Source organism: Nilaparvata lugens, chromosome 5 (assembly GCF_014356525.2).
Source record: "Nilaparvata lugens isolate BPH chromosome 5, ASM1435652v1, whole genome shotgun sequence".
In the NCBI taxonomy this organism is placed as follows: domain Eukaryota; kingdom Metazoa; phylum Arthropoda; class Insecta; order Hemiptera; family Delphacidae; genus Nilaparvata; species Nilaparvata lugens.
In genome coordinates this window covers 69,465,163-69,485,677 of record NC_052508.1, presented here as the reverse complement: position 1 = coordinate 69,485,677, position 20,515 = coordinate 69,465,163, and the positions used below count along the sequence as shown (strand labels likewise).

At 34.4% G+C, this 20,515-nt stretch overlaps 1 protein-coding gene across 1 annotated transcript in view; it reads right to left on the bottom strand.

Annotated features, from left to right (window-relative positions):
* LOC111061006 overlaps positions 1-11,556 on the bottom strand; it is a 253,961-nt gene extending 242,405 nt beyond the window's left edge. Inside the window, exon 1 of the mRNA XM_039429182.1 lies at positions 11,383-11,556. The gene's annotated coding sequence lies outside the window, so the exon portion shown is untranslated. The remainder of the gene's footprint in view (positions 1-11,382) is intronic.
* Between the last annotated feature and the right edge of the window lie 8,959 nt (positions 11,557-20,515).

Here is a 20,515-nt window from a genome sequence, read left to right as displayed (position 1 = left end):
CTGTCTACTAGCGTTGATGGAAAGATACTTTTCCTAGATGTTTGATGTTTTTGAACATCAATCTTATGAATCTCGAAGCCCAAATTTCAATTTTCCTCCTAGATTTTTTAGAACTAATGTTCAAATTTCACTAATGGGACATAAATATTATATTTGAAATGTACATAGCATATGTTAATATAGAACTATAATCTAAACTGACAGCTGATTTATGATGAATAATTCTATAGTCTGATTTTTACGGTAATATTGGCTTATGAAGGAGGCTCCTTTTCCCTCTTATATTATCCTCGAAATGCAAAATTTCCAAAAACCTTGATAATACGTCGACGCGAAATTTGAAAAGGAACATACCTGTCAAATTTCATTAAGATCTACTACCGCGCTTCGCCGTAAATGCGCAGCATATAAACATTTGAACATTAAGATAAACGCCAAACCGTCGACTTGAATCTTTGACCTCACTCACTCGGTCAATTATTATTAGCATATTTATAGTAAGGCATATATAAAGACGCACACAAATATATAGGAAGTCAATGGAAAATCTGGCCATGAGACCGTTGCAAGGTTGATAAAATATTGTAAATATATTAAATTTTGATGTCGAGATTGTCAGTCGAGATAGGGTGGAGGGTGGAGTCTTCTGAAATACTACAAATCAAGTATTTTTCATCAACGATTTAGGTAACCGTTGAATAAAAACATGAACAATCATAATAAAAGTGGAAGAAACGCCATCGGTGGAGTAAAAATGAAGTTCACTACAAAATAAAGAGGCTGAATGGTACAAGGAAGGCAGCAACAGTGAAGTTGAAAATGTGTTGCGGATACGGCTGAGAAGGTGAGTGGTAAGGTATGGTGAGGTGAGGTATGGTGAGGTATGGTGAGGTGAGGTAAGTGGCTGACAGTTTTCGTCGAGCCACGACTCAAGGGAATACTTTCTCTTACTCAATCTCTACCACTTGCTTCTCTCTCACTATTGCTCTCCCTATATCTCTCAAGCCTCATCTTTCTTTGCTCACAATTTTGATAAACAGAGCTTCCTTCACCCTGCAACCATTCTTTTACTCCTTCGATTATCACACCTTCATCTCAACACTCTCCAAAACTATGCTCATCAACCTTTTCTCAAGCTCATTATTCAAGATTTTTCTTCAAAAAAAGTTATCAATATTAATTTCTAACAGAATTGATTATTGATTATAAAATATGTGTAATCGAATGATAATTATCACACGTTTATCTCAACACTCCAAAACTATGCTCATCAACTTTCTCTCAAGATGCGCAACTTTCGCTGTCCAACTTTCGCTCATCAACTTTCTCTCTTCCTATTCACGATATTTTCTTTTAAAACAGTTATCAAATTTTCATTAAAATAACAGAGCTGATCATTCATTCATTCAAAATTATGGAAGAAGTATCTTTATTTATTTATTCAATCATTCAGAACTACACAACTTACAGAAAAGTACCACAGGCTAACCTACGCCCAAAACGGTTCCAATTCTAATTTATACAACAGTTGTTCAAATTTAGCTAGAGGTTATGTGTCACTTAAAATTCTTCAATTACACAATAATTCTAATTCTTACGTTTCCAATTACAATTTTTTATTCAATAATTCTTTATTCTTGGTTGATTCATACGATAAGTCGTAAATACATCATCAAAATGATAGGGAGAGGAAAATAGGGTAACCTTGTGATATTCCTCTCCCAAATTTAGATAAGGTTACACATAGTCCGAAATAGTTCAAGTCTTGTAGTTGATCACTTCACAAAATTTTCAGTCCATAATTATTTTTACAAGGTGGAACTTTAAATTTAGATGCTTCAAAACCGAACATAGAAGATATCATTTTCAATGTTTATTGATTATCCCAGTTCTTCAATTACACAATAATTCTAATTCATACTATTCCAATTAGAATCATTTATTCAATAATTCTTTATTCTTTATTTATTCATACAATAAGTCGTAAATACATCATCAAAATGATAGGGAGAGAGAAAATAAGGTAACCTTGTAATATCCCTCTCCCAAATTTAGATAAGGTTACACATAGTCCGAAATAGTTCAAGTCTTGTAGTTGTTCACTTCACAAAATTTTCAGTTCTCAATATCTTCACAAAGTAGAATTTTAAATTTAGATGCTTTAAAACCAAACATAGAAGAAATCATTTTCAATGTTTATTGATTATTCCAGTTCGATTTTTGGGAAAATAATTGACCTTCCAGTCGACAGTCATCGGTTATTTCAATTTTTTTTTTTTGCTGAGGGTGATGCCCACATGATCTCTAGGCTTGTGCTTAGGTAATGAGGCAGATTTTATAAGACATGAATGGACACAACATTTTAGGTGGGTTCCTAACCACCAGGAAGCGATTTTATTATTCCAATTATTGGAGACAGTCCAATTGTCTCTATCATTATGAATTATTGTACCCTCCAACTGAGGCATATTGAAGTAAACGTACAACTCTACTATAGTAAGGTCCACGTTATAATGGCAGTGTTTGATCAGCAATGGTATTGCTATTCTTGTCTATCATTCAACAAAGCGGATAGCACCATCTCTTTCTCGCTTTGCCAGATCGTCTTTTAACAATGTATAATAATTCATAATTAATCAACAAAACATTTCAGTTTAATTATAAAAATTCATTATGAGATTATTGAAAAATATGATTTCTCTTTCTCGCTTTGCTCTGTTGCCAGATCGTCTTTCAACATTGTAGAATTGATAATTAATTAGCAAAACATTTCAGCCCAATAATTATGAAAATTCATCATGAAATTATTGAGAATTATAATTTCTTGCTAAATAAAAAATAATTGTTTATTATAAACGAGAGTGAACCGTTAATATTACATCAATAAAAATGTATCAGCTACCGTCTATAGAAGGCATTGACAAGACAGAAAATCGGCAACGTTTTTCTCCAATCTTTCTAGACAGCAATTAAAACGTGGACCTCACTATAGTCAACATATTCCTACACTTAATTGACATTGATTGAAGTGGCAAATTAATGCAATGAGCACACTAACGATTAGGATGACAGCGACAGAGCGGCAGAGACTTTAGATAGATAGATAGATAGATATTAATCTATTGATAATCGTTACAAGGCTCTTGCCTATGGTAACATTTACAAAAATTGACAATAAAATTAAATCAAACTTAATACATAAATAATTATTTAACAGTTCTGCATCAGTATAATCAATTACAAATACAGTATCAAAGAAATTTAATATAGTATATATTAAGCCATCAACATTATACTAGATCACATTAGCAATACTGTAGGAAAGAAAAGATGTTATTTCCATCAATGTGGAATGAAACTTATCATGAAAGTATACCATGAAATGTTAATACAAGACATAATACAATACAATAGAGGGTAGTTGGAATAGGTAAGGAATAAACTATAAAGGTGGTCCTATTATAAAACATTGTGATCAGACTTTTAATAAAAAAGAAAAGAAGTTATTATGAAACTGTACATGAGATAGGAGCAATGAAATGAGAGCATGAATGCACCAAACCCTGCCAATCATAATGAACTTATGCTAAGGTATCACTTATTAATGATGACAGAAGCCTCGATTTAAACAAATAGAAGCTTGGTGAGAAAATCAACTCAGATGATAGAATGACACAGTCGGGACGCTACTACAGTGAAAGAGGAGTTGTACATAACTGTGTGGTGTAGTGGAATTTGTCTCCAAGTTGTTGTGGAAAGGTTAAAATATTGACCGAAAATCCTGGAAATAGCTGTGTTGTGCACAAGGCTAAAAGAGTAGAGAGCATTTGAAACGCGACTTAATACAGAACGATCATCAACAGTTGAATATTCCACCTTAATTACGCCAGTATTCAGCTCCAACTAATCTGAAAGTTGATAAAACTTCTCACGCCGCCGCAAAATTATTTCCAAAGTGGAAGAGGAAGTTAGTAAAGAGCCTCTTGACTTGGAGCCAAGTTTTCGACATTAGTCAATGAAACACGATGTTCCAAGACAGTGAGGTGGAAGTCAATATGATATAATCGCTGCCAGTAAATTTCAGAAATGTTGAGATAACATTCGAACCGTTGGTAAAAGATGTGAGAGGAGAGATTGAGTTCGAATTGTTAGGTCTATTTGTGGCTTGCGTCAAGGAGAAAACTTTAATTTCTGAAATGACAATTTATTCAGCTAAATTCAGGAAAGGGAATGTTCAGCTCCGACACCTGTTTTCTCTCCCTATTTTATAGTATTCAATAGGATTTTTTTTAATGAATAATGAATTTATCGCCAAATACAAGAAATATTTTTACAAACAAAATTTATTATGTATTTATTTATTTATTCATTAGAACAGTCACAAACACGATATTTGGAAAGAGAAACAGGCAATTGCCCAAAACTTCTTCAATTCCTTGATTTTGGCACATAAATAGTCCAAAATGAGGTTAAGTTTAAAATTTCTGTTTTCACCAGAGATTAACACTCAGAGAATACGTATTCGAGATATGACTGATGAATTTTGAATTTCGAAGGGTTGATAAGAGCCGGAAAATAAATAATCATTGAATTAAAATAGTTCTTGACGTGACTGGAAAAAGAAGCCTTGAGCTCCAGCCACGAGTTCTAAAAATGAGAAATACATCTTTGATTTGATGAGTAATCACTACCTATTTTTTTTCTGAAATATTTAACTCAATTAGTGTAGTTTCCTTCTATGTTTCTATAATATATAATACTATTGTTAAGAGTGATGATTATATAACATAACATGACATATTTAAGCTACGTTTACACCAAAGTCATTAACAAAATGTTAATAACTTAATCTTTATAGATTCTATTAGATTAAAAATAACCTATCATACACATAGTGAACATTATGTGTATGTCAAGTTCTGTCCAATCTAATAGAATCTATTAAGATTAAGTTAATAATTAATTTTGTTAATAACTTTGGTGTAAATGCAGCTTTAGAATCAAGTTTGGTTTTATGAGTATGTCAACTCTTTACTTTCCTTCCCCTATTACCATAGGTAAGGAAAGTATTGCTTTCCGGAAAAAATTAAGGTACCCCAATTTCTATATTTCTTTACGTTTCAAGGTCCCCTGAGTCCAAAAAAGTGTTTTTTGGGTATTGGTCTGTATGTGTGTGTGTGTGGGTGTGTGTGTGTGTGTGTGTGTGGGTGTGTGTGTGTGTATGAGTGTATGAGTGTCTCTGTACACGATATCTCATCTGTCGGAAATTAACGAAATGACTTGAAATTTGGACTTGAGGTCCTTACAATATAAGGATCCGACACGAACAATTTCGATCAAATGCAATTCAAGATGGCTGCTAAAATTGCAAAAATGTTGTCAAAAACAGGGGTTTTCGCGATTTTCTTAAAAACGGCTTTAACGATTTTGATCAAATTTATACCTAAAATAGTCATTGATGAGCTCTATCAACTGTCACAAGTCCCATATCTGTGAAAATTTCAGGAGCTCCGCCTCATCTATGCAAAGTTTGATTTTAGATTCCCAATTATCAGGCTTCAGATACAATTCAAACAAAAATTTCAAGTGGAAAAGATTGAGCATAAAAATCTCCACAATTAAAGTTCAGTAACATTTTCACCTAAAATTGAAAATAAACTCGAAGTTCGAGAAAATAAGATTATTCAATTTGAATACTGTTGGCAAGTGTTGATTCTATTGAATCATTCACTATGAAGAGTTCATGTGTCTGCGGCGTTATTGTCCCATCACTAGCTTGCTTAGATCTTTGAATAGTAGACTCGAGATGCGCGTGAACACTAGCGTCGAGTGGTCAATTTTCATAACGGCAAGGAAAGTTGTGTGAGTGCGCCACACCAGATTTTTAATCTTCTGATAGATAAGATTAGTTCGATTCCCATTACATTGCATTGAAAGGTCAAGTTCAACGTTTTATCACGGAAACATCAATAATTATTTGTTTAGAATATAGAGATTGCAGTCATTGAATTGCGAACACTTGCAAAGATTATGAAACTATAGTTTAAACTTTCTACTCATAGACAATGAATCATTTTCTTACTGGAACATTCGAATACTTGATCTTCAACTCATGTTATTTCGATAACCTTTCACTGTATAAAATAGCTGTAATTTATACAGATCAACAGAATAGGGGCAACTTTTCTATTGAAATATTTTTTGATCGTCTTTATGTTTGTTTTAAGAATATTTTTTTTAATTATTATACCTGATATTATTTGTTTGATTTGTGAACTTCATCGACTCCAGAACAAGAGTGATGGAAATAACCACATTGTACAGAAAGAAAGAAGTGATGGAAATTAACTACATTAACGAAAGTGACGAAAGTGATAAAAAATATAACATTCATCACCATAAATCATGAACTAGAACCCTATAGTTGGATATGAGTAGAAAAATGTAGACCCCATAATCTCAATCTTTATCTATTATCTTCTATAATATAATAATGAAGGAAAGAACTGGCTTATACACTCACGGGATAGGAAATTAACAAATGACGCATCATCAAGCCTGAACTACTGGACTGATTAACTTGAAATTTTGCATATAAATTCCTAATTAACCGAGGATGGTTATAGGTCTATTTTCAATTCTTCAAGATTTTATTACGTCAAGTTTTCAGTTTGTCAAATTTTAAATTAGACCCTTGCGGAGCACGGGTTACCTGCTAGTATATAATAAAGGGAAGATTTAACGAGTGACACATCATCAGGTCACAACTACTGGATTAATTAGCTTGAAATTTTGCATATAGATTATTAATTTTTCGAAGATGATTATTGGCCCATTTTAAATTCTTCAAGATTTCAGTGGGTCAAGTTTTCAGTTTGTCAAGTTCTTAATCAAACCTCTGCGAAGCACGGGTTACCTGCTAGTCGTTGGTGCTAGATCCTTTATTTTCTCTCCATCAATTTGTTTGAATAGTTTGTTATTTCATTTGAGTAATTGACTTCTTCCATGATAAAATAAATAAATAGTAACTTATCATGAGTTTCTGCTATTCCAGGATGTTATTGTTTCCACGATATAATCGTAATCTTTCAATTTTGAAGGATAGGATAGCTCTCTGTTGGAAACTAAACAAGGATCCTCTATTTTCCCTTTTTTTTTTTTCTTAGTGTTTTTCATTCAATATGAATAATTACCACAATATCAACTTCTCAACTACACAAAAAGTGAAACTAGCAAGTCAAGCTGAACAAGTGAAGTTATATTTTAAATTGAAACTCAAGTATGGAGTAGCAGAAAGGAACATTTTCTTCAATGGACAATGCTTGAAACTGAAGGTTGTCACACCGTGTAGGGGGAGGAGACTGTCTAGCTAGGCCAATGGCAGGCGTTCATGCCCTCGACCAATAGCAGTACTCGCCTACTAGTATAAATTCTGCTGCTCTTGTATTTAGTTTTAGTTTATCAGAGATTGACAATGGTGTAATAACCGAAACCGGTCTTTCTAATTATCAATAAATCAGTGGTTTTTTGACAATTTCTTAGTGTTTTTCATTCAATCCTCTATTTTCTTTCCATTAATTTGCTTCAATAGTTTGTTATTTCATTTTAAAGTAATTGAATTCTTCCATGATGAGATGAATGAATAGTATCATGAGTTTCCGCTATTCCAGGATGTTATTGTTTCCACGATATAATCGTAATCTTCCAATATTCAAGGTTAGGAAAACTCTCTGTTGAGAACTATATTATAAAGTAACAATATTTTGAATGGAAATTCCCATCTCCAGCGTGACTAAAGAAGTTTTCTCCTTGTGGAGAATAATATAACACGGTGGGTGATAATTTCAGGTTACACGAGACCATCAACAATAAAAAACTTTCATTAAACCTTTCTCGTACACTTCTCATTAAATACGCTTTCTCATTAAAAAAGCGCTGTAACGTTATACTGTAAGTATTAAATATCTTCATAACGGTGAGCGACGATCAAAGTAACCCCTCCTTGTCTAGTCGGTCGAGTTTTCAAGGACTCAGAAGAAGACCGAGTGAGTTACGTTTTTCATGAAAAAATTGTATTCATGGTGAATAATTTTTATTTATTTTATAAGCTAATAAATGCTTGACAGAGGTTCACCAGGGAAACTATGCGAAGAATTCATTGTTGGTCGATAGTAATGTGAATTGCACACTAATGAAAGTAGCTATATCTTTTGTTATAACGATTTCAGTCGAAATACTCCGGAAAAACCTGGAAACAATCTAATTTCCATCACGAATGTTTAATGTACAAAGAATGTTGTACTTAATTTCAGGATACGACGGACAGTGCTTTGTTAAATCCAACTCCAATAGGTACTTGGTGAATTCGGAAAAACAGAGATTAACAACTGACAGAAAGTCCATAAGACATTCCTCCTGCAATTATTCCTTCCCCACTCCAATAGTCTGTTTCTTTGTCCTTAAGTTGATTGTAAATGATGAATAAATAAATAAATAGGACTTATGCCTATGTGTGCCCATCTTTATTACGCTTTATTTTTTTGTCCTCTAAAGCAAAACAAAATAATGTAAAAGTAAGTTGTTTTATCAAAGTGGATTTTCATCAGTATTTTTTATTGTTGTATTTTTACCGGTGCAATGTTTTGTATATATTATGTTGTGCGAAATAAATTAATTTTTGAATTGGAAAAAAATTCTATTTGTTCTAATCAGGAATCATACTGAAAATGTTGAAGAACTAGAAAAATGACAGGAAAGATTTTGATTAGAGATCATTTGAATATTTTAGCAGAAATTGAAGTAAAACTGAAAAACAAAAAATTGAACAAGGAAATCCTCTGAATCCTTTCTATGGGGGGAGTAACATAATAAACAAACTCATCTACAAATAACTAATAGATAAAAAATGAACTCAACATAATAAACCGACTCAAAGTATAAACTCATATTCATAGACAATAGATAAAATGCGGGTAAAAACAACAGGCATTCGCCCATAACTGCTCTAAACCTTAATTTGGAATACACAACACAGTCTAGAGGTTATGTAAATGATAACTTAATTTACACACTATTTTGAGTCCAAAAAATGTATGTACTACAATAATTTTGAATTTATCAGATTATTAATTTCAAAATACAAATCCAAACAGAAATCTTCCTTCACAATCGCAAAAAAATATTAGAAATTGCACTTGGATCCACAAATTATATTCTTGTTAAAATTCTAAACGTCAAAATCATCTACCAAAGAAAATTATTATTAAATTATTGTGTTAAGTAAACTGGTAATTTGGTAAAATGAAAACCTATTCCACTCTATATAACAGTAAAATAATATCTATATTAATACAGTGAATATTCAGAGTGGTGTATCTTTTGGCTACAAGAAAACAAATTATATAATAGATGACACGAGGAGCTAAGGATAAAATATTGCCAAACTCAAACAAGAAAATACAGTACAACACAGTACTGTCTACCAGCGTAATCATATTTGGTTCTCGAGAAACATCCACATCCACAATATGATCTCATTCTGGGTCATGCGTTATAAAGCATCCGGAACAGTAAATCCAGTATCTTGTCTCCAGCCAAAAATGTGATTTATTATTTTAAGCAGAGCATAAGGAATAAGAATTGTGAGTTTCTCTCACTATATTATCGAATAAGCTGACTGCTATATAAATCTCAACTCATACTCTTCTCTGAATTTATCCTCATAATTATGTGACATGTACAGATATAAAATGTTTTATGTGTTAAAATCTAATACATTGATAAAATCAATTTACATACATTGTTAAAATCAAATACATTTTATCATCAAATACATTTTATCATCAAATACATTGATGATATCATGTAGTGATTTTCAATTATTATTGTGATGGCTCATTGTAACATAACATAACATAACATCGAGAAACACTTTGAGAAAACTGTGAGAGTGTTATATTATAAAGAGTGATGCTTCAAAAACGTATTTGGACTATAAAAGTACCTGATAATGTTATATTTCAAACTGTGATGATTTGAGAACTTAAAAAACTATGAACGTACCCTTTGAATAGGTATGGGGAATTAATTTCTATTATTTTCTCAATCATCAAGTTTTCCAATCATTATCAACACCCATATTTTGAATAGTCAATGCATGTTATTATGCTATGATGATAACTTGAGCCACGCGCTCCTGTACATCACAAATGTTGTTTTGAAATAAGATTCTTCAAGATGTGGGAAAATACTTGCACAATAGAGGGACTTCCACCACGTTAAAGGTGAAAACGTTGATCATTCCTCATTAAAATTTCAGATCTCCCACATAATATTGCAGGCTGAAGCTGAAAATATATTCATTTAATAATAATGTTTCTACCCTACGTTACCCTATTATCATCTTCAAATACTAGAAACACTTCACACTCCAAGGACATAAACATATAACATTATACCATAAAGAAACAATAGCGTAAGTAGATATCCCATGGCATAGGGCGTTTATGTCGCAACTTTTACTGTTATCTCAAGCCGATAGCCCACGTAGTTCTTTCCCGTGAAGCTTTATGACGCTGGTAGTCTCTCATATTGTGCCGTTCATACACTCTTACCCGGTCAAAACAGTAAAAATCAACAATAATCGACAGAAATCGGCTTGGGATAACAGTGAAAGTTGCGATATAAACGCCCACCCTATACCATGGGATATCTACTTACGCTATTGTTTCTCTTTGATTATACTCTTTAGTGCAAACAGCAAAAGTGTTTTTTTTTCATAATCTTTCTATGATCATGATGTGTTTTATCATTGATAAAATAGAATAGAATGGAATGACTTTTTTATTTGTTGACGTGGCAAAGTATGGACAGTTCTACCACTTAATCACGCATTTGGCAAACAATACAAATACAATACAAAATATTATAAAGAGATGTTGAAGGAATTAGCACAAGAAATGACAATAAAATTCAGTAAATATGGTGATTGAATAAAAAAAAGAACCGCTTCTTGATCGAAATGAAACTGCCAACAATGATGTCATCATCCTCCCAACTACACGTCTCATATTTTTTAATAAAAATTAATTGGGAATGAAAAATTGAGGTAATAATTTTCTCCCTTTTCAAGTTGAAATTGAACGAATTCTTCAGTCAATTTTCAATTAATTCATATAACATTTTACTTCGACTTTTCCATTATATTTTTCATGGAAACCATATTTTTCTAACCTTTTCTCTTATACGATGTACAAGAAAAATTCAAAATGATGTTTTCCCAATCCTGTATGAAGTTCTATACTTTAGTTAAATATAGTTTCTCTACTTTTATATTTTCACATGTCATGCTACCGATTGAAAGTTATTTCAAATCTCTTCTACCTTCAAATGATTTGTCCAAAATCAGCAGGATGTACAGAAGCGGAAACTCTGCAGCCGCGACACAGAATAATGTATGTTGAAAAGTTTCGATCGCGAAAGTGCAACTCGAGCCTAATCTGTTATCACGACCTTCCAGCCAATAGAAGCGCGCCAGACGAACTGAGCGTCAAATTGAAATGCGAGGGTGTAGAAGTGATTTCCCTCCACTTCACAAAATTTCCCTTTCGGGTACAGTTTTTCCCTTGCGGCTTCCAAAACTTATCTCCCTCCCATATTCCACCTGTCCAAAATTGAGCCGGATTGCTGCACTTCTCCATGTTCGAAAGATAGGCTACAATAAAAATAGCATGAGTATTTCCTATCCATTTAACAGTCAAAAGATTGGGAACGTATCTATAAATTTGTATCCTGTTTACAGATCAATAACTGAATCTTGGAGTGAAGCGATGAGGAATATTAATTGTCATATCCCAGTTTGTGATCTATATATTATATATAAAAGCGAAATGGCACTCACTGACTGACTGACTGACTCACTCACTCACTCACTCGCAGAACTAAAAATCTACCGGACCAAAAAACGTTCAAATTTGGTAGATATGTTCAGTTGGCACTAAGTACGGATTTGTAAAAATTTCCAAAGATACGCCCAAAATCTGCGTTTTTCCAGCGTTTTTTGCGCTTTCTCAGCTTTATCGAGAACAAATGAACAGAAGATGTTCAAACTCAGTACAAAAGCTCAGCTAGGGTGTAATATTGTTGTGTTCGAAGGAATTTGAAATAATGCTTGTACTTTGTAATAACGAATGTACTTGGACTTCTGATGAAATGAAAAATGCTGGCGAGCAAAGCGAGCTTGCTGATCTAATTTCTGGACGATGCAGTCGGGGGTCCTGGGGGCGGAGCCCCCTGGCTAGACGGATATGGCAAGCGAAGCGAGCCTGACGGCTAGTATTTTTCAAAGTAGCCAAGTGATCATACATTGGTGTTTTTTTTTCGTTGGGGCTAGGCCTACTCTTGAATAGACATAAAAATAACCATCTAAGTATCAATGAATTACTTGATAATGGGATCATAGCCGAGACATGTCGTGAGTAAACAATTATTAAAAAAAAGGTACTTAGATTCCTATTATAAGATGTTGGTAGATAGATTTGGGTTATCACATGTGGCCTGTAACAGTTCAGGGCTTCAGCTCATCAATAGTGATGAATATATATATACTATTTTGAGCTTCAATGAATAGATGATTCTCACATTTGAAAACAAATTTAATAGGTGATTGAAAATAAAATAAAAACTGATTAAATGAACAAAATAATGCTGAAGAAATTATAATATTCTTCATTGAAAAACACTAATTTGATAATTGAGAAATATTTTTATCATATAGAAAAATTATCACTGAATTGGATAAATTATCATATGAGATACAAATTCAAACGTGAACTAAGTTTATTAACATAAGTGAGTTTCTGATCTTGGAGAAAAAAAATAACAGTATTAAGAGTAAATTATGAATCAAATAGAACAGGTGACATCAGATACTTGTGGATGAGAAAACTGCGTGAGGTCTACTGTTCACAGAACTACTAGCATTTCATCAGAGGAGAAGTATGGATATGCAACAGAGAAAGTAGGATATTTTTCAAGTTTTTTGAAAGCTGCAGTGATAATAATCACATCAGGTTGTCAACTATGGAAGACATCGATGCGGTGATGGAATGCTTTGAACTAGCAAACAAAAACCTGGTGGAAGTCGATGTCAAAGTAGATTTTAATCAGCTTACTTCCGGAAAACGTGCTCGCTACGAGAGAGGTTTGCGAGTTGCGAACCATGTGTCGGCCGAAAGGGTTTCACTGGCTTCAATAGTGTGACGGGAGGCATCCTATTCAGACGCCACGATAAAGGATGCAGGTGAAAGCGAACGTTGACGAAAGGGCTGATAGAGAAGAAAGGGTTTGGAATAGAATGGAGGAATGATTCAGGGTTGTTGGTGTGAGGTGTGTTGGAAGGAGGTTGGGAGAGTTGTGAGGCTTTCAACCATTTAAGAGCGCATCTTGTTATCAAGGAATGGAAATACATGGAAAGATACATCGAAAAGTGAATGATAAAAATAAGGAGGTAAAATTAGGAATGGAAGAGTGTTTCAGGGGGATGGGAGAGGAGAGTGAGTGAGTGATCAACGGACAGGGATGAGGTTGAAGAGACTTATAAGACCTTTAAGCATTCAAACCCATAATCTATTTTGTGTTATCAAGACAAATGAGTAGGAATATTTAGACTTACAAATGGCTCTTGGAGAGTTGAAACTAGTGATGTTTCAATAGAACTAGTATTTCTGTGAACAGTAGACCTCACGCAGTTTTCTCATCCACAAGTATCTGATGTCACCTGTTCTATAACATAGATAGTTGATTATAGTTATAGTTGATTCAGTTGAATCATAATTAAATTTACTCTTAAAAACTGTTATTTTTTATCCAAAATCAAAAACTCACATATGTTAATGATCTCAGTTCACGTTTGAATTTGTATCCCAAATGATAATTTATCCAGTTCCGTCATAATCTTTTCATCTGATAAAAATATTTCTCAATTATTTTAAACCTATTTTTTCCAATCAAGAATATTATAATTTATTATAACTATTTTAAACTTATTTTTTCCAATCAAGAATATTATAATTTATTTAGCATTATTTTGTTCATTCATTCAATTTTCAATCACCTATCAAATTTGTTTTTCAAATCTGAGAATATTGATACTGATGGGCATGCATCTTAAAAAATATTGATACCCCACCTTATAGAAATAGTCACGGCCAGACATCTGTGTAATGCATGCAATGAATAATCCACTTTTCAGCTGATTGATTATGAATAATTCTATAGTCTGATTAATCCTGTCTTCAAAGTAGATGATATATTATAATTATGGTGATATCAGAGTATGGAGGAATTCCTTTTCTTTTCATATTATCCTTGAAATTTCAAAAAAACGATGTGTAATATATCGACGCACAGTTGAAAAACGAATATTCCTGCCAAATCTGATCGAATTCTATCAACGCGTTTGGCCGTAATCATGTTACACGTTACAGACAAGAGAAAATTTGAGTTAAAACAAAGACCTCACTACGTGATTTTTCAATAGAATGAAGTGTACCTGATAATTTTTATCATGTTGAAATGATCAGTATTCCTGGAAGGAGGAGAGAATACATGGAAAATACATTGAAAAAAGTTGATGATGAGAAGAGTAGACATCAGGGAATAGAATGAGGTAAACAGAGAGATATTCAAGCATTGAAGAAAGTTTATGTGAGAAGATTTTTTTTGTAGAAGAATATTATTTATAGGTCATCATCATCATCATCTTCTTACAAGGATTAGGCTCTATTGGCCTGTACCGGCATCCATTTCTTCCTTGGTCTTCCTATGCCTCGCTTTCCTTCGGGTTTGTACTCCCATGCTAATATTGGGAGCCTATTGGATGGCATTCTGAATAAATGAGTAGACCAATTTTCCCGATATTTCTTCAGAATATCCAATAGCGGTTCTACATTCAATTCAGCTCTTATGTTGTCATTCCTTATTTTATCCGGTCTACTACAACCTTTGACAACTCGTAAAAATCTCATTTCAGCAGCTTGTATACGAGATTCAGTTTTGTCTGTTTAAGATCCATGCCTCACTACCGTATGTTCTTAACGGTATCGCAATTGTTTTGTAAAACTTCAGCTGGGTATCTTGTCTCGTTCGCCTTCCTATAGCTCGTCTTATAGTGCCACAGACCGCACTGAATCTCGCCACTTTTTCACCAACATCTTCATCATTATTTATAGGTGCGTACAGATATACGCGCTACGAGCACGCTCCGAACACTCTCCCATCATGAACGTTACGATAGATGATATGTGAGAGGTTCGCAATATGTTCGCAAGATGATCGCAAGATGTCTTATTGTTGACTTCAATATGCTTCAACAGTAAACTAACCTCACTAATGTGGAATGTTCAACCAAGCTGATCGGTTGACGAAACAAAATATTCTGACCAGGATTGCTGGGTAGCCTAATAAAACATTATACCGGGTGATTCAAAAAGAACTTTACAACATTAAAAATTCATATAAATCTTATTAAACAAGGTACACAGCTGGTTTTGGTGTTGTTTTAGAGGAAAACACTTCAAGTTTTTTTACCTTAAGCTGAATATTTTCTATGTGACTTCCGTTGGTTATCCTGTAGACATCCCATCGATAGTCGATTTATTCCCAGACTCGCACAAGCATTTCAGGTGTAACTTGCTCAACAGCAGCGCAAATCCTTGCTCTAAGTTCAGGTAGAGTGGCTGGCAAAGGAAGTACGTACACCATATCTTTTATGAAACCCCACAAGAAAAAATCCAGCGGTGTTAGTCTGGGGAACGAGGGGGCCATGCAATTGGCACATTACGGCCAATCCACTGATTTGTAAAGCGGTCATTAAGAAAATCCCGGACGTCAGACAGATAGTGTGGTGGTGCGCCATCTTGCATATGGGAAACATTTCGTTGTCGGTCATCCTCATCGATCTGTGGTATCAAAAATTTTTGCAACATATCAAGGTACACTATGCCGTTTTTCAAACCAAAACACACAGCTAGCACGCTCGGGTCCAGTGAAGGCAGCCATCTTTGATGTAACTGCTGCTAGCGCTTGTGCGGCGCGACCAGGCACTAGCGGACTACGAGAGACAAAACTTGATTTGTTTTCCTCTAAAACAACACCAAAACCAGCTGTGTACCTTGTTTAATAAGATTTATATGAATTTTCAAAGTTGTCAAGTCCTTTTCTAATCACCCGGTATTTATCACGGTATTTAGATGAGAACGGTAGGGGTCATGAAATGTGTGCGCAGTGGCCAGCCAGCTACATTGCGTCACCGCCACCAACCGAGGTTTTCAACACCTATTAGCAATATTAATTTATGAAACTTATTTGTTAAAACAGATGATTGGATATAAAATGACGTCAGCTACAACGGAAATTTAGAACAAACATGCGCGTGATACCTACCGTCTTCTTCTACATATACCGTGATTTCTATTAATTATGTTTATATATATTGGTAATATGTTTATAATAATATGTTTATTGGATTTATGTTGATGTTTTATCACAAAAAATGTTGTATCCGACAATGTTTTGAAAGGTGAAAGGCTTGGTTGGGAGTTCTGCTTCTTTCTTCTAAATTCTAAAATTCTGGTACCTATTATTAAAAATGTTTTAATAATCATATATTATTTAATTTTGTTAATTTTATATGCTAACACAGAGATCGTAACTTATTCAACAAGAACGTTAAACGCGCATGCACAACTATTGGTTAGTTTGCCCTAGGAACTTTCCACGCTCGCGCTATGTTCGCGTTCTGCTCTTGCTCGACCTGCGATCATCTTGCGATCTGCTCGTGTAACGTTCGTTTACGGAGCAGAGCGTAAGTCTATGAAGAATGTTGGAGTACATGAGGAAAAGCATCAGAATTCAGAATATAAATATGATCTCTTTCGACATTTAATTGGCTAAATTTGAACTATAAATGAGGCTGTACAATTGATTACAGCTCAAAATACTAAAGTTCACACGTTCACATGATATGGTATTCATAGAACCCATTGTACTCCGGAAGTTGTGCAATTGATAACAGATCGAAATAAAATACACGTATGGTATGAAGCATATTGTATTCACTAATTGTACACACGGACCTTCAAGCATTCAATTATCAAGAATATTGAGTGGAAATACATGGAAAAAATCTGGTGTGGTACACTCACACAACTTTCCTTGCTCATTGATCTGTATGCGTCATTCTGTAACCTTTAAGCTTGTAACGAGAATAATTTAGGGGAATAACATTATTATTATTATTATTAATTATTTATTCATAATCTTTACAAAGTAGCACTGATTGGGAGAGAAAAACTAAGGATATTTCTTGTACTATTACTCTCCCAAATTTAGATAACATTTTAAAAGTCCAAAATAGGGTTATGGTTTCACTTTTCTAAAATTTAGTCCATTCTTACTAAAAAACAACGAAAACTAAGAATTTTAAATTTTGACGGTTGAAAACAGAATAAAAAAACAAAAATATCGCACTCAAATCACCATTAATTGGAACATTTTTGCGTAATTTGACAAAATTTAGAGCCGGAAAAAACACAACTCACTGAATAAAAAAAACATAATGCCGATTGGCGGCTACATATTTAAAACTATGATCATACTATTGTAAAATATTGTTTTCAGAGTACATTTTCCTTTGTGTGAATTGTTAAAATTGATTATTTTTAAAAGTCGTCAAAACATGATTGTTCTATAGATGAAATATCTCGACTATGTGTTCTTTTGAATAAACTGCTCTACCTCATACACGAGAAGGAGGTTACAAAGTCAATTTCTCAAAGATGAGGTGCACCCCTGTTAGTTTCCCAGGAGGGAGACTCATGCCAGTTGATAGAGTTGATGAATATACAGGGTACCTATGAATTTGAAAAAAATAGGTCATATGATTTTTGAGAAAATCGTGATAGAAATTTGACAAAATCCATTTTTCTCAAGTATATTACGGAGCTCCTGCAATTTTCTCAGAGATGATACTCATGTTGTCATAGGGCTTATAAATAGCTATTCAGGGTATAAATTTGAAGAAAATCGTTTGATCCGTTTTCAAGAAAACCGTGAAAAACATGAGTTTTAGCCATTATGCGCCATCTTGAATTGAATTTCTAATTGTCGGATCCTCATGATATAAGGACCTTGAGTTTAAAATTTCAAGACAATCGGTTTATTTATTAGGAATGGAGTTATCGTGTTCACACACTCACCAACACCCGAAAATCATGTTTTTGGACTCAGGGGACCTTGAAACGTATAGAAATTTGAATTCGGGGTACCTTAATTTTTTTGGAAAGCAATACTTCCCTTACATATGGTAATGGGTCAAGGAAAGAAGGAATACTTTGGAGAGTAAATATGATGAAGCGATCGTGAATAGGGAAAGAGAATGAGGAAAACAGAGATATTCATGCTTAGAGAGCAAGAAGAACATAGAGAGTGATGGAATACACCAGGAAAACTATCAATATAAATATTAAGTTTTTTTAGCCTTGAATTATAGCCTCCTCTATTAGCTCAATTGGAACTACAATACAGCTGTACAATAATTGATAACAGCTTCAAGCGACATGCACATACAATGTAGATACTCATGAAAGAGTTAACATAGATCCTCAATTCCTATTTATCTACTAGTTGATACGTTTAATAGAGAGGGCGAAATAGATAGAGAGGGCGAAGGGGAGTTGTCGGTCGGATGCAGGTGCGGCAAACTATAACTTTAAGCGTGCTGACTTCTTGAATCTATATCGCACTCTGAGTTCCGTGTCCTGGGATCCTGTTTATAATAGTCAGGAGGTTGAAATTGCTGTAGAGGAATTTTACAAGATCCTATATATGTGTTTGGATGCTAATGTTCCTGTGGTCAGTCAATACAAGCACTCGAAATACCCTCCCTGGTTCTCTCGGGACATAGTGAGTGATCTAAAGCTTAAAAATAGGTTGAGTAGGAAGCGGAGCTACTCAAGGTACCACGATGAGCAGTTCAAACTTGTGCGATCCCGAGTCAAAGCTAAGATAGCAACAGCCTACTCGAGCTATGTAAGATCTGTTGAAGAGAGGGTTGGTTGTGACCTAAGGGAGTTCTGGAAATATGTGAACAACAAGCGTTTCTCTCATCTAAACGAAGAATTTATCAAGCATAATGATAGGATATACAAGGGTGCTGATACTGCTAATGCTTTTGCTGATCTGTTTTCGTCCAATGCTTCAGCAATGGATGCTGAACCCTTGGTGGACTCTGGGAGGATTGCCGGACAGACTCCTTGTGATCCCTTTAGTCTCACCCACATTTCAAGGGAGGATGTGGTTGATGCAATTAAGCTGCTCAACTCTCGTGCTACTGGAGGCCCTGATAAGATACCCGCCTTTGTTGTCAAGGGTTGCTGGGAATTTTTGTGTGGCCCATTGCATTACATTTTCAATTTGTGTGTTTGTAAATCCGAATTTCCTGGGGTCTGGAAGTGCTCACGGGTGACACCAGTGTTCAAGTCTGGAAACAGGTCTTTTGCTAGTAATTATAGACCAATTGCAATTTTAAATGTCTTTGCAAAGATTTTTGAGAGGATCCTGTACAAGCAAATATTTTCATATGTACAACCCAGGATTGTTCAATCCCAACACGGTTTCCTCCCTGGTCGTTCAACGGTAACGAACCTTCTAGAGTTTGTTGACAAGGTGTCGAGGGTTTTGGATGCTGGGGGTCGTGTTGATGTGATATATACGGACTTCTCTAAGGCCTTTGATACTTTTGATCACGGTATTCTGCTCGATAGAATGGAGTGTCTCGGGTTTGATGAGGGTTCTTTGGTCTTTTTGAGGAGTTACCTTTCAAATAGAGTTCAATTTGTTTGCTTCAATCATTGTCAATCCGAGCCCTACTGTTGCACTTCAGGGGTACCACAGGGTTCCAATCTTGGTCCTTTGTTGTTTTTGTTATATGTGAATGGCCTTCCTAGTGTGCTGAATAGCTCGGAGTGCCTCATGTTTGCAGATGATACCAAAATATTTAGACAGATTAGGTCTTTTGATGACTGTTCGTTGCTTCAAAAAGATATTGATGCACTGCAGAAGTGGTGTTTGGAATCAAGACTCACGTTGAATGTGGCAAAATGTAAGGTGGTATCGTTTACCAGACAGAGGGAACCTTTCCACTATAACTACAATATTGGTAATATTTTGTTGGACCATTCGCAAGAGTATAGGGATCTGGGAGTGATTATAGATGCTCATATGGATTTTGATAAGCACATTGAACACCTGTTATCAAAGTGCAATCAGATGATGGGCTTTGTTTTTAGAACATGCTCAAGCTTCGAGAGGTGGGAGCCCATTTTATACTTGTTCAAGTCTTTGATTCGAAGCCAGCTTGAGTATGCAGCGCCGGTCTGGAGTCCTTATCAGATCACCTATGTAATAAAACTTGAGAGAATGCAAAATAAATTTCTAAGATTCCTCTTCTTCAAAA